General features: G+C 53.0%; 1 protein-coding gene across 2 annotated transcripts in view; it reads left to right on the plus strand.

The window, feature by feature from the left end:
* Window positions 1-2484: 2484 nt before the first annotated feature.
* The window catches only part of CAPN5 (calpain 5), a 59731-nt gene continuing 47137 nt past the window's right edge, over window positions 2485-15078 (plus strand). The window contains exon 1 of one of the 2 annotated variants that reach the window (XM_075115179.1): window positions 2485-2615. The gene's annotated coding sequence lies outside the window, so the exon portion shown is untranslated. Of the gene's footprint in view, window positions 2616-14857; window positions 14879-15078 lie in introns of those variants that run through there. The other variant, XM_075115266.1, reaches the window with a different exon arrangement.

Genomic DNA, 15078 nt, shown 5'->3' on the forward strand with positions numbered 1-15078 from the left:
GAGCCCGTTTTCTCTTGTTTTTCTTATTCCTTCCTCCTCTTTTTAATCCCTTCGTCCGGTGCTGCACAGCATCACCTGTCAGCCCCGTGGATGACAAACTGCCCCACGTGCCCCCCGGTCCTCACGTTCCCCAGCAGCGAGATGCTCCCCCTTAGCAGCTTTGGGGCCAAATAGGTGAAACAGCACAAGAGGAATTTACCTACCTCCGTTGCTCCGTTAAAGCAAGCCCACAACACCTCCCTGGGCAGGAGGTGCCTGTACTGGTGGGTGGAATGGTGGATGATGATATTAATTAATTAACAGTCATGGAGTGTTTCCCCATTAAGCACAACACAAATCAAAACGGGCTCCGTGCTCTCCCTCCCAGGCGGCAGCAGCAGCAGCCACCCCTGCCCAAGCCTGCCTGGTAGCTGGTTTTAGGGCTGTTATGGATGATTTTGGGCTTGGGGTTGGAGACCTGCTCAGGGTCTGCTCTTCCCCCTTACAAACCTTCACAGACTGCGGGTTTATCTCTTTTTTTATTTTTTTTGTCTTTGCCTTTTGCTGCTGGAGTTTCCCACCGCGGTGGGGGTGATGGTTCAGCGCTGCACAAGGCCGGGCTCAGAACCTAATATGGGGTCCTAAATCCAGGCTCCTAAAACCCTGGGGGTTTTAGGGTTATTTTCCCAGGTGATTTTTGATGAGGGGAGAGAAAAGGGGTGCGTGAAACAGGACCCTGGCACTGACCTTACACCAACTAGATCACAGCAGCCCTGGGATCCATGGGGGAGAGGGGAAAACGAGCAAAGACAAAGAAAACATTAGAAAATGGCTTTTGCTGCCAAAGAAAGCAGTTGTGGAACTACAGATTTTTGGCTTTCCTATTCCTTTAACTAATAAATGAATTAAAATAATTGTAACATAAATATTGCATGAATTGAATAAATAATGAAGTTAGCATAAAATTAACAGGAAAATGCCAAGAACCTTTATATAGGAAGTCCAGTAGGGTTTCAGATAATAAGAAACGTGAGGAAATGGCTGGCCCTAGAGGAAGTGAATCACCCACGTGATTTGCGGTGACCACGTAAAGCTGCAAGTGACACCTCGGTGGGAACAGGAGCTCCTGCCAGGCCAGTGCTGCTCCAGGCACAGCCCCCTTTCTAATTTTATCACCGAAATTTCACTGCATTACCACAAATGTGGCAAGCAGACGCCTTTAAGCTTTTACTCTGTCGCTTGCAGGCAGCAGCTAACCCTTCGCCTTGCTTTTCTGTTGTCTAAAAGAGCCTGATCTCCCATAATTTTGAATGTGAAAAGTTTATTCCCATCATTTACGAACATTTTCTTTAATTGTCCTTCCCTTGCCATCTCTTTAAGGCCTTATTGATGATAAACCCTGAATGCTGCCAGTAAAGCTTGTGTGTCAATTCAGAGCATCAGACCTGCCTGTGACATGCAGGGTCTGTAAAACCCCACCGGCTCCTTCCTGCTGTGGGGGATGCACTTTTGGGTGGGTCAGGTTTATTTTTCCCCCCTCGGATGTATATTTGTAGGCTGGGAACATACATTTTCCACCGTGGGGGCATGGCCAGCCTGGCCACATCTCCATCCCTGTGGCACCCGTTGCATGTCCACCTCCATGGATGTGCAGGGGGGCCAGGCACCCACCCAGGCTTCGAACTCCCTCTCCAGTGCCTCAGTTTCCCTCTTGCAAAACAGAAAAGGGCAATAACTTTTGTCTTGGGCTGAAAAACATTTCTCATTCAACCCCAGTGATCCTGCCCCACTGTATTCCTGACTGGGGGATGTTCCCTTTGCACCCAAATCCCATGACCTACAGTGACTCTCCCCTGCACCCTCTAAGCGTGATGTCCTAACGCACCCCAGCTGCCTGGTGCCTGGGTGGCCCTGGTGGGCAGTGCCCAGCTGGTGCTGGTGCGTGGTGTTCCAGTTTGCCCAGTTCCCAGTTACGGTGTCAGGTCCGAGGCAGTGCCAGTGGGACCTTGTCCCGGTATCCAGTGCCATCGCAATGCCGTTCCCAGTGCTGGTCCAAGTGCCAGTGCCTGGGAGGTCCCAGTGGCTGCTGCCAGTGCCCCAGTGATCCAAGCACTGGTCCCAGTTTCCTGGACTGGTGGTGCTGGTGCTTGGGCAGCCCCAGTTCCCCATCTGGGCAGTACCAGCCCCGCCGGGGGGTGGGTGATGGACCCATTTCCCAGATGATCCCAAGTCCTGGTGCTTGGGCAACACACCCAAATCCCAAATTCCAGTTCCTAGTGAGGTTTCCCAGTTCACCAAACTGGTCCCTTAGTCCGGGGCGAAGGTCCTGGACCAGCGCCAGCCGGTGCCGCTCCCATTTCCCACTGCCGGGCGGTGCCGGTCCCAGTTCCCAGCGGTGGGAAATGCCGGTGCCCGGATCCCGGTGTCTGCTCCGGGTTCCCGGTGCCAGTTCCCCTTCCCGATGCGGCTCCCCGGTGCGGTCCCCGGAGCCGGTTCCCGGTTCCCGGTGCGGTCCCAGCGCAGGCGCGGCGGCCGCTGCCCGCCCCGTCGGGGCGGTGCTTGCGGGAGGCGAAGCGCTGCGGGCAGCGGCGCTCCCGGGGCCACCGGCATCGGGGAACAGCACCGGTAACCGGCAGGTAAGGCGAGCCCCGGCCCCGGGGAGGCGGGGGGCGGCTTCTCTCTACACCCCCCCCATCCCCGCCGCTGCTCTCCCCCACCCCGCGCCCTGCCCCGGGGTCCAGCCTCCCCCTCGGGGGATGCTCAGGGCACCTGTGGCTTCGGGAATCGGGGGAGGGGGGGAAGCTGCATTGCGGGGGGGTGTGTGTACGATTATTGTAGGGCAAAAGAAAGCAAGCACCCACCTCCTCGCCTGTGCTGCCTTGCGTGGAGCATGTTACTGCCCTTGCCTTTAGCGAGCGCTGGCGTGAGGTCTAGTTTTTAGGGATGCTGGAAGTCGGGGTGCTCAGGGCCGGTGCACCCGAAAGTCACGTCCCGGGATTGTTAAAACCCCGCAGCTGCTCCGAGGCCGGGTTGTTTCTGCTGGCGGAGCTCAGCTGGACAGAAACTTTCAGTGGCGAGGCCTCGCGGAGATCGGTGCTGGCTGGAGAGCAGAATTTCTGTGCCGGGGAAAAAATCCTGAGGTTTCAGTATTGTTCTTTGTTCCATTTTCTTTTGGGACAAATGCAAGAGCTTTTAGTAAGTTGCACGGAAAGTTAAAGCAAGAGAAAGCTCCTAACCCCGGGGCAGGCCAGGCTGCTGCTGGGGCGCAGGAGGCTGATGTCTTGTCGGGTTTCCAGGTAGAGATGTGAATCTGGATTGCCCCTATCCCGGGGGTGGGAGGCACCATCCCTTTCTTCCTGCCCTGAAGAATGTTATTTTGGACCTGAGAACCCATCCCGGTGCTTTCTAGTGGAGGGTGTCCCAGCAGAAGTGGCTCTGGTCCTCTCTCCCTCGCCTCCCACTCCCGTAGTGCCAGGTGAGCCCAGGGTGCTCGCCTGACCCCGCAGCTCCACCCAAGTGCTGTGCTTGGATTTATTGCTCATTATTTATTGCCAAGTACTGTTACACTTCTGCCTGGGTGCTGCGTTAGCTCTGGGCTTGGTGGGGAGCGCGGGCAGATGTGGCAAATGGAGATGAAAGCAGGGCAGCGAGCACGGCGGGTAGTGGAGGATGCTGTGAAATCCTCAGCTGCTTTTCTTGCTGCATCCAGCAAGCACCATGCTGCAGGCTTTCCCTGGGGCATCTTTCACCTCCCTCCACTCTCGCATCTTAGGGGGCTCAGATCCTGCTCCCAGGTTAGTCTGGTGTCCGGGTGTGCTGAACTGGTGTTATGCTGGAGTGAGAGGGTCCCTGCAGCCACGTCTCCCACCCCATGCTCTGTATGTGGGTGGTCAGTAGCCCAAGGCAGAGGCACAGAGCCTGGCGAGCCAGCTGCTTGGGGTAGCAGTGAATTGAGGAGGGGCAAGCTTATGGATGCAGGTGAGAGAAGGTATCACCTGTTGGGAGCATCCTTGGGGCTGCAAGAACCAGGGAGGGAGAAAAGTAGGAGAGCCAGGCATGGGTGGAGGAGCTGGGGCCTGATCCAGGTGCTTACCATTTAGCTCCAGCTAAGTGCAATGTCTCACTACTGTCACATCCGTCCTGCCAGTGCAATCCATTCCCCCAGCCCCTTTCGGAGGAATATAGGCTGCCTCCTATTTAAAGTAATTCTTCAATGCAAATCACCTGGGGCTCAGCTCCAGCCCATGAACCTTGCAAGCAGCATGGTTGAAAAACCCAAGAGGGACTGATGGATGCTCTCTGAGAGACCCTCCACCCTTGGGCTATGAGGTCTAAATCCTCCCCCCTGCAATGGGGGTGTGTGTACAAGCGCTGCTGCTTGCGTGGGGGCTGGCTCGCTCAGTGTCTGGCGCTTGCCAGGAGCCATGCACCAGAAGTGGTTGGGAAAAACTTTCTCCTTGGCAGCAGAGTTGAGGATCAAGGCATTAGTGAATGGCAAAGCAGGTTTTCAGGAAGGCTTGCTATAGCAGGCCCTGCTCAGGATAGAAGTCAAGCCCCTTTGCCATGTCCCAGGGACACTCTGTGTGACACACAGAAGCAATAATCCTGCCTGCAAAGCAATGACACACAAAAAAGGGGGCAAAGTGACATAGCCAAGGCACTCGGGAGGTTCATGGCAGAGTCAAGTCCAACCCTGCTCTCTGCCACCAGCCCCCAGTCCTTGCCTGTTGTGGTAAGAAATTACTTAGGTGGGGCTTTCACATGGCCACGAGCCCAGCAAAATCCCTGCTTGGCTGCTGTCTCCCCCATAGCACGATCTGTTCAAGGGAGCCCTCTCACTGGTGATGGATGCCCTTGGAGAACTACCGTGGGCATCGTCAAGCCCCCCGGGGTGGTGGGAGGTGGAACCCCAGGACTGCAACCAAAGGGGGATGTGCTGGACTGACCTGTAGCTTTGCTCTCATTTTTAGGCAAAGGAGATGCAACATGGTCTCCTTTATCTGACGGGCTTTACTCCCACGCACACTAAATATGTATGTCAGTGGAGAAGACTTCTGCCTGGGGGCTAAGGGAGGTGGCAAAGGGCACTGCTGGACAGGTTAACGCCACGCAGGGGAGCTTAAATCTGCTTAAAACCTTTAGGGGAAGATCTGTGCTCGTTCTCATTTTTCATGTGAAAATTTGGCTGTGGAACCGAGCCGAGCAGCACCATCCATAGGGGGCGGATGAGATGCTCATCCAGAGGGAACCGGCTGCCCTCGAGGATGAGTTGTGGGGTGAGGGGGTGTCCCCTAGGACATACATCAGGCCATACAGTGAGGTGCTGTGTGGCTGGGCTTTGTGCTATGTGTGGAGGTTGAATCACATCGGGATGGCAGAGCCTGGGGGTTCGGGGCTGCTTTGGTCCCTGGGTGCCTCTGGGAGGATTGCAAAAAGGCGAGGGGAACCAGGCAGAGGGTGCTGGTGGGACAAGGGTATGGAAGAGTTAATGTGAAAGGACCAGGCTCTGAGAGCTGGTGCTTGAGAGGGATTAACTCAGCCTGGAGCAGGTGCAGGGAAACAGGACTGTGAGGCTGATCAGAGGGATGGAGAGCTATTATACAGAGGCTATAAAAGCCCAGCGAAACAAAGGCTGAGAGGGGATGTGCTTGCTGCCTATAAATACATCCAAGGGGTGAACACCAGGGAGGCAGAAGAGCTGTTTAAACTGGAGGACAGTGTTGGTGCAGGGACAAACAGGTGTGAATTCATTCCGTTTAGCTTGGGAGGCTTATCTAGAGGCTTTGCAGCTACATCCCATGGGAGGAGGGTAAGACAGTGTTAATGAGGGCACATGACCTCTCTTCTAAGGTGCTTGACTGTGATATAAAGAGGATTTGGGGCTTGTTGAGGTAAGAGGTCAGGAGTCTCTAGTCCAGAGACCCTGTCCTGGCATCTCCTTTGGGAAGGGCTGTGTTAGCCGAGTGGGACTCTCGGCATGAAGCAGACGAAGCCCAGCCATGTCACAGAGATAATTTTTTGGTTTTGATTATGCCTCAAAAAAAAAAAAAATCCAGCTCCCCCTTCCCTGGTTGCAGCACAGATTAGTAACAAAGCATCAATGCTTTAAGAAGGCTTTGGATCTGATCCCAAGAGGAGATTTAGACAACATTTCTGCTGGGGTATGATGATACTAAGAACGGGTGCATCCTCTAAATCTGTTCACACTTCTGCATTCGTTACCGGATAATTTTGGCTGGTCCAGAGGTGCCAAGACTCCTCTCCTAGCGTTTACTCCAAGCAGGGCTGCAGCAGGTTAATAGTGGAGAATGAAAAGGATGCAGCGGTGCTTTGAAGGCTGGGATCAGGCACTCTCCTTCCTCCTCCTCACTAGTTTCTAGAGGTGTCAACTCCTTTCTCTGCAGATGTTCAGAGGTGAAACCTCTTCCATACCTGCAGGAGGGTTTCAGCATGAGAGAGGCATCCATCATGTCCATTGCCCTTTGCTCATCCATGAGACACACTTGGGTACCGTTTATTTGCTGATGTCTTTGTGCCTGAGCCTTCACCTGCTCTTCTGAGCTGCTTGTGGAGCACAAAAGGCTCAACCATGGGCTTGCACTGACCTGCCTCGGGCCGGGCAGTGCTCCTCCATCTCCTGGCCCTGAGGGCAGGGTTGCAGATGGAGAATGAGGTGCAGTGATTACTCTGGCTCTGCTGGCTTCCAGCTGATTACTCAAGGAGAAAAAGCCAGGCTCTGGGCCCTGCAGAAAATGAACACAGACCCATTGGCTTCATGGGGCTGCTTTTTTTCACGAGTCGAGCATCTGGCTGAAAGATTAACCCTTCCCCTGCTCTTAGCTATCCCCTTCACACCATGGAGTCCTTTCATTCATAGGTTATTCCTGCTAAATTAGCTTACACTGTAGGAGGGAACCCCATTCTCAATATAGGGGTAACATCTTGAGGTCATGGTGGAAATAAGAATGGTCTCCTAAGTTTTTCACCCCGTCTGGGGGAAAAAAAAATCCTTTCTGCTCCACACTCTGGGACTGGGGAGGCTTCAACAGCTTTTGCCTTTCTGCACGATGCATTAGTTTTCAGCCAATATTGCAGATTTTCATGCTTTGGGGTCCTCCTGTGCTGGAGATGTGATGGATGATACCCCTGCAAAGCCGCATGGGGACCCGTGGGGTTTGCAGCATGTAGGTCAGAGAACGAGCTCCGTTGGGCTTGATACAGCCCTTCAGAGGGGGCTGGACTGAGCTCCTCATCCCCCGCTTGCTCGCTCATCCAGCAGGCAGCTTTCATGTGCCCTAGGGGGTATGTCCCAATTCAATAATGTTTTGATGGATTTTACCTTAAAATACTCTTCCGACACAGAAAAACACTCCCTGCCCCTTGGTTTGCCCTTGTGCAAAAATGACCAGTTTTAGTCCTCCCACCGTCCATCTGAGCATCATCTCTGCTCTCTCGTGTCCTGCCAATCCAATCGGTCGTGAATGTAGGTTAAGGGGAGAGGGGACTGTAAAGCACCCCAACCGCCTTAACACTGGGAGGCTGGAAAACCTTAATGGGGAGCTCCAAATTATGCACAGGAGAGGTTTTTTTCTCCCCACCGTGCAAGTGCCTCCTTAGCCTATCGGGCAAATTGTCTCCCTGGCTGGCTGGAGCTCGTCCTCAGAGGAGGGAGGCTGCAGCCATGTTTTATTGCTTCGAGGTTTATCCTGTAATCTGGCCATAACTAATCAAATATGGCTGCAGCAGCCCAGGGCAGGGCTATGCTTTTACCATCAGGGAAAGGGACACGTCACATCGCTTGCTACGGGGTTACAACATGACTGGCAGCAGGTATCTCTGGTCACTGGGTGAAAAGGACAAGGTTCCAGCTCTGCCCCTGCCTGGCCTTCCCTTAAAGCAAGATGCTTTTCCCCGCACTGTGTTTTTATTGTCGTTGCTGCACCTTTTTGTTATATCTCCAGGTAATTCATATAGCGAATTCCCTGGGTGAGAAAGCACATCCCTCTCTTGCAGTGAGCACCCTCCGTCCCAGCTTACACTGCATTTCTACTTGCTTGAGGTTCCCTGGCTCCTTGGTGCAGGATGCAGATGGCTCTGGTTGACCCCAGCCCATCCTGAATTGTTCCACCATTGCCCCCAGTCCCCTTATGAAGAAGAAGGAAGCATGCCTGTTTGCTGCTCAGAGTTTGGAGTTGGTTTGTTTTATATTTTGCAAACCACACCCTGGTAAGCAAGAGCTTCCTACAAAGTATTTGCACGCTTGCTGCTCTGAAAGCCTTGAAGAGCTGGTCCTACCAGTTGTCCGAGCATGTGTAAATACTGTAAGGATTACTCTGGATGATTAAAGGAGCAAAGAGAAGTCTTGGATTGGTAAAAGATGCAGCTGCAAACTCTGCTTTTGCAAGGAACCAGGCCATCGGCTGCTGCGTGGGCATTGGATGGGGATGGTGTTCGTTGGCTGCTTGCCTGGCAAGTCTTGCCTTGGGCTGTCTGGCAGGTCTTCATGCAGGAGCAGGAGAGCAGTGACTGATCACGTCTAACACAGGGCTGTGGCCAGGGCTGCAGCAGGTTTCTGTCCCATGCAGGGAAGGGAAACTCTTCCCCATGTCATGGGGTACGTCTTTTACGTACCCTGTGACTCTCTGCTCCAGCTCAGGGCTGCTGCAGCATGCTATCTAAAGAGATACAGAGCAAGGACTTCCAGCAGGATGTCTCCTAGGAGAGGAGGCAGGGGCTTAAGCCCCATCCCGGAGCCCTGTGCTCAACCCATGCTCTGCCGCTGGCCTTAACTGTGGGGTATTAACATGCCTTGAGCAACCTCCTGCAGACAAGCCGCTGCCCGCTGCGGCCTCGAGCGGCGTTTCTGGACAGACATTGGAGCAGCGATAGGTATTTTTGCTGTGATGAGAACAGCAGCAAAGGATCCTGCTGCTGGGCACGGCAGCAGGAGCAAGCACCAGCTGTGCTGGGCTGCAGCAGAGCAAGAGGCCTTCAAAAGAGGAGAAATCCTCACCTGGAAGAAATCTGTTGACCTGGGTAGATGGCTGCTTTTTATCCTGCATCTCTCCTGATGATGCTGCCTGTAATCCCAGCCTCTGGGGGATGTCCCTTAGGGGCAGCTCTCAGAGGAGTGAGGATTTTGAATTTTGCTCCCAAACATGAGGTTGGAGTCGCAGTGTGAGAAGCAGGGTTTTAGTATCATTTATTTGTGCTTGTGGCTTTGTGATGGTTAGTTTGACCCAGAGAACCTGCCCAAGGGCACAGCTCGGGGTGCTAAGGAAGGGCTAGCAAAGGGCAGGGTCTTCTGGGTTACCACAGGAAGGGCCCAGAGGACCATGTGGAGCCCATGGGTGCAGAGGTCCTACCTTGCCCTCTGGATCGCATGGAGCAGGATGACGTGGGGATGCATCCCATCCTGATGGCTCATCCTGTTACAGAAGGGAAGCAAAAGCAAAGATGGGTGCTGCACCAGAGCATGACCCCCTACCAAAAGTCATGTTGTGTTGGTGAATGGAGACCTCCTGTGCTTTCTGGGGGTCGCTGTCCCTTGTAAAATGGATCAGTCCTTCCCTGAGTATTCCTGCTATGCACAAAGAGCTGAAAGCATCTCCACAGCAGGAGATAATCCACCCCTAACCCAGCAAACATCGCAATGCTGCAGTGCATGCCAGCCACAGTGCGTAGCAGCAGCTCCCGCGCTGCTGGTTGGCTTTGGTCATCCAGCTGTGGGTCACGGACCAGCTGTGGCCCATGAGGGGTGTCCGTCCAACCTCCTGCTACTTGATAGGGAAGATGCTTGATAGGGAGATGAGACTGAATGGAGGTAACCTGCAGTGCTCGGCATCATGACCTGTATCCGTCTCCCTGGGGGAGGAAAGCTGGTGTCTAGTCCCTGCCTGGCGGAAGGCTGCAGCCTTTCAGCTCCAAGGGTAGTGTGGCAAACTCTTCCCTCTCTATTAGAGAAGAGCAGTGCTACTGAAATGAAGGAATAAGGGGAAAAACTTGACTGGGAGGGTGGGGGAGTTGCAGCATCCAAGGCGGAAACAAGACTTGGAGAGCTTGAACTGGGACAGCAGGAACTTAGTCAGACCTTTCAGCTCACAAGAGCTCAGTGGATCCAGTAACAAAGATTTCTAATAAACCTCACAAACCTGAGGTGGTTCAGACTGCCTGGTAGAGGCTTCTGTCTTCAAAAGCACCAGCAACTTGAGGCACTACAGGCTTTTAAATATGACTTTTGTGCTCATGATGTTTTGGAAGAGTCACAGAAAGAAAAGCTCATGAAAGATGGGGAGGGAAAAGGAGGTAAATAAAAAAATGGCAGATCTTGCTGGCCCGGCCCAAAGGTTTTGCTGACAAGGGGAACGCTCTTCTGGTGTCAGGCAGTACCCAGGTGTGGTCTGGATACCTGCTGTTGTGGCTACGGGATTTGTAGGACGAGGGGCTCAGGAAGGGGCTGCCAAGGGACTTAGAAGCCTGTGAAAGGGGAGGACTGAAAATGGACGTACTGAGTTGGAGGAGGAAGAGGAGCAGAGTGCCTCAGTGCTTTTATTTGGGTCTAGGTCAGGCAAAGAGAAAATACTAGAACTGTTTATTAGCCAAAGCTGGGAGATGTTGTCTTGGCAGAGGTTTGAGTCCTGACTTGGGGCCAGGAGCTGTAGGGTTGGGGGCAAAGCGTGGGGTGTGGAGCCTGATGTCGGAGGCAGTGGGGAGCCCTCGTTGGCTGAAATTGCAGGTGATGTTTGGATCCCGTTCATTTTGAACCGGAGCAGGTCAAGGGACACACTTCTGGTGTGGCCCAGAGTCTCCCAGGAGACCTGAAGGACTGGTTGGTACCTCGAGGCCTTTGAGGGGACAGAGTTTTGGGCTCTGCCTGCACCAAGGGGTGAAGGTGAGGGAGGGAGAAGGAACCCATAGCCCTGGGGCTGGTGGTGGTGTTATGACGTGATCTGGGCTGAAGCTGCCAGAGGGATGCTTTGGGCCAGCCAGAGGGACGCACAGCACAGCTCGTCTGGGAGGGACGATCTTGTAGGATCCAGCTGCCTCGATTCAGTCTCCTATAGAGTAGCTGCAGCCCCGTTATCTCTTCTGCTCCTTGGGCACACGTCTCCGCATCTTTTGAAGTTCAGTTGCTTTAATTATCCCAGAAGCTGCAGAAGCTATTGAAGGCAGAGCATTTGCATGGAGACGTGCTGCATTTTATCTGTCCTAATGATGAGTTTTCTGAATGAATTTTCTGGTTACCCAAACCTCTTAAAGAAGCATAATGCCTAAGAAAAAAGCTCTCTAGGCTACTTCAAGCCTTGTGACTCTTCCATGCTTCCATCTAGCCAGGTCACAGAGGTACAGGTCTGTCTTTAGACCATAACGTTTTTGCCCAGCTGGCAGGAAAACCAGTGTGAGTGTATTGAAATGGTGCAAGGCTTTCAGTGGAGCCAGTGTGACCAGATTTAAAAGAAGCCGGTCCATTCTGTTAGAAGCCCTGAATAAATAATAGAAATACATGTTCAGTCCACTCCTACAAAGACAGCATCCTTTTGTTTTCTTTTCTTTTCTTTTGCAACAAATGATGATTAAAATGGATGCTGAGGAGGGCACCACACTCCTGTAACCTCACGGGGTGGGTGGTCTGTGCTCAGTGCGAAGCATCTGTGGGGTGACAGCCCTCTTGGGATAAGGAAGGCCCATGTGGCTGGACAACCTCAGATGGAGGTGGCTTTATTCTGCATGCGTGACTCTGCTCTTCCTAGGCTGTATTTCTCCAATGCCTGAAAACCTGCTCTGTGTAAGCCATGCCACGTCTGAACACAGACCTTGCAAGGTGATACCAGCCCCGTGCCCCTGTGCAGCTCCCTCCCGGTTCAGGCTGCCGTGTATAAACCCAGGAGAGCCCTGGGGAAGGTTCCTGCTGTCAGCCAGGTTTTGCTGGGAAGCGCCAGGGCTCCTGAGCGAGGTCAGGAGTGCTTTGCTGGTGCTGGTGCTGTGCTCTGTGCCTGAGCCTTGCAATTATTAACCAGGGTCAGGACCGGGGTGCTGGGGCGTGGAGGGTTAGAGAAGAGATGGGGCTGGCATTGGCAAAGCCTGTTAACTTACCTTTCAGTACCTGTCCTGCAACTTCTGCTGATCTACAAGGGGGTTTAACCCTGCTGTGGCCTAGGGAATAAGCCTGACGTAACATGTACCTGCCTTGCTAAGGCTGGCTCAGTGCTTGAACAGCAGCACCTGGGGATGTGTTGAGGGTATCCAAAACTGAGCTTCTGTGTTCTCCCCAAACCACGAGTAAGTTTGGCTGAGCTGGACCCAGAGCAGTGAATATCTTCAGCTCCTGCCTGCTTCCCTTGGCTGAGACTGGCTGCCTGGTGGGACCTTATAGCCTTCCTCTTCCCCCTGCTTTTGGGTCTGGCCTTCTGCCATCTCCTTTTGCTGTTCTTCCGCCCCTGTCCCCGCTAGTTCTGCGTCTCTCCAGCTTCCTGCACTTGCCGGTCCGGTGGGGGATGCTGCCACCGGCTTTGCTTTGAGCTTGCTGCTGCTGCCTGTGCCAGGAGGCCTGCAGACATATGTCCTGGTTCCCATCTGACCATAACGTCTGTGTTGAGCAGAAGGGCCAGTCTGGCTAGTGCCACGAACGCATTTTGTGCGCAATGCTCTTGCCAGGCAGAGCTTGCCGCCAATGCGGGGTTATTAGGGTGTTTACCATGCAGGGCTGCCCTTTCCTCCCACAGCTCCAACAACTCTGTTTGCAAAGGGTGACTCATATCTGCAAGGAATGAGGAAATCCCGAGGCCAAAGGCGTCCCGTGTGAGTTATCCAAAGGAAAGGGAGTTCCTGGCCATCACACTCAGCTGGCTCCTGCAGGAGACGGGCATCCAGGGATGCCTGGACCCCCGGCTTAAGCCCAACATTCCCAGGAAAAAACATATTTGAACACTGCCCCTCCACGCAAACCCGCTGGCTGGCTGTGTCTCTCCCTGCGCCGTCTTGTTGACATTAAACAATGAGGGAGCGACGTTCTGGGAGGAAAAACAACAGAGGAAATAAGGGAGCATGATAAAAACCACTGTGCTTTGCTGGAAACAGCCTCCAAATGTGACATCTTATCTTCAGTTGATTTTGTGCAGATGTTGCCAGCCAGGCTTGCTTTGGCGATACGGAGCCACTTGCACTAGTTCCCTGCTACGATGGGTGACCCTGGCCCCTGCCCTGGCTGTGCTGCAAATGCACTTTTTAATGAACGATTACTTTTTTTCCATGAGGTTTTTGCAGTAACAGCCACCCGTTAGACAGTACCTTCTTCTGTAGGTCTCGGAGTGCTTTGCAGAAGGGACCAGGATCCCTGCAGATGGAGGGTGATGCTTTTTCGCACTCCGTAGATGAGGAGATATAACCAGGGAGCATTTGCCATACTGAAGTGCTTGCAAAAAGCTGTATCGCTGCAGCGGGTTTACTTGCTCAGAGCTAACAGCCCCTAACCCCATCAGGATTTCTTTGAGACTAAATCCACTACACCGAGTTTGTGAGGGGGAACACGTCTTGTTCCCATGTGCCTGCACACAAGATTAACCCTCTGGCTGAAAGGTGCTGGGTTGAGGTGTCTGGATTCAGCCCCCGGCTGTGCTGCAGCACATCACTGACAAAAATCAGAGCTTGATATAAATGTAATTAAGAGTAAAAATGTTTGTTCCACCTTTAGCCTGGTGGAGTTATTAGCTCTTAGATGAGAACAGAGATACCACCAGATGAAGGGAAGAGATAAAGGCCAGAAAGGGACGTTCAGTTTTCCGTTCTTCAACAGTTTTGTTTCAGCAAGTAACTGCTGTAAATGCTCAGTAATTTTCATTTTGGCTGAAGCAGCTGCTCTGGAAAGATGTCCAACTCTGCTCAGAAACATCTGGAGATTAACTACCTATGACTTCCCACAGGAATTAACTCCTTTGCTTAACCGCAGTCAATCTGAGAAGATATGATGTCTTGTTTCCTAATTTTCATCAGTGTGGCTTCATCTTCCAGTCCTTGCAGACGTCGCTAATGCAGGATGCTGTGCAGCCCTGCTGGCTCCGGGCCACGTCACTTCAAGTCTGAAGCAAAGCTACGGCAGACGCACAGCTGGGAGCAGGAAGGGGCTTTGGGAATGCAGCTCAGACCTGCTGTGGACCATGTGCTGCTGGCCCCGATGGCCTTTCACTTTGTAGCCTATGGCTTGAGGCTCTTTTGTTCATAGAGATTTTGGCTAAGAGGTATGGAGTGCTTATCTGGTGTTTGGTGTAGAGAGTGATTGACGGTTCAACTGCACCTTCCCTGGGCTCTGGAGAAAAGGCTGTATGAAGCTGTCCTTGCGTTGACAATGTTTCTTCCAGAGAGCTAGACTTCTGTGTTAGTAGGCAGGAGGGCAACCCCAGAGTTGTCCCATGCCCGTCAATAGAAACACCCAAGGAGGCTGGAAAAAATTATTTAAATAACATTTTTGGAAAAAGCCTGTCTGTTCTGAACAACCTACTATTAGGCTGCAGTGTTGTAGGTTGCCCCCATAAGACTGCACCTGGCTGGGACTTGAGCAACCACATGCCTGCTTCCCACGTTGTCTTCTCCCGGGCTGATCCTATGCCTTTGCAATGCCGTATCAAAGGTATCTTGTGTTCAGTGAGAACAGAGCTGGAGAGCACAGGCCAGCAGATCCTGTCCTCTAAGGACAAAGCATTTTGTCTGACCTAGAGGCAGACAGCTGCAGGGTCTACAAGCAAGGAGTCCTTTGCTCCTGGCCGGGGTGCAGCCTTGCGATAACGCAAGCGCGGTGAGCCCGTGCCAGCTAGTCGTGGTGCAGGAGCCTCTGAGCTGGAAGGGAAGGAGAGGAAGCAATTTGTGGGAGAGGAAGGAAGAGCCTTTCAGCAAGTATTTTGTCCAGGTACAATACTTTCTCCCCATGTCAGTGCTCAGAGCCATAATTGTTACCAGCTGATAGGAGCCTGGACGATGCTGGAGGTGAAAAGGGGGAGTCCACAACACCCGTGAGTCATACGTTTGGCTCCCCCCTTGAATAAAATAGTTTCCCATTTAACTCCTTCGTGGCTTGTCTGAGGTTGGGCTTAGACCCATTTCTAAAAA

The sequence above is a fragment of the Phalacrocorax aristotelis genome, chromosome 1 (genome assembly GCF_949628215.1).
Source record: "Phalacrocorax aristotelis chromosome 1, bGulAri2.1, whole genome shotgun sequence".
NCBI classification, from domain to species: Eukaryota; Metazoa; Chordata; class Aves; order Suliformes; family Phalacrocoracidae; genus Phalacrocorax; species Phalacrocorax aristotelis.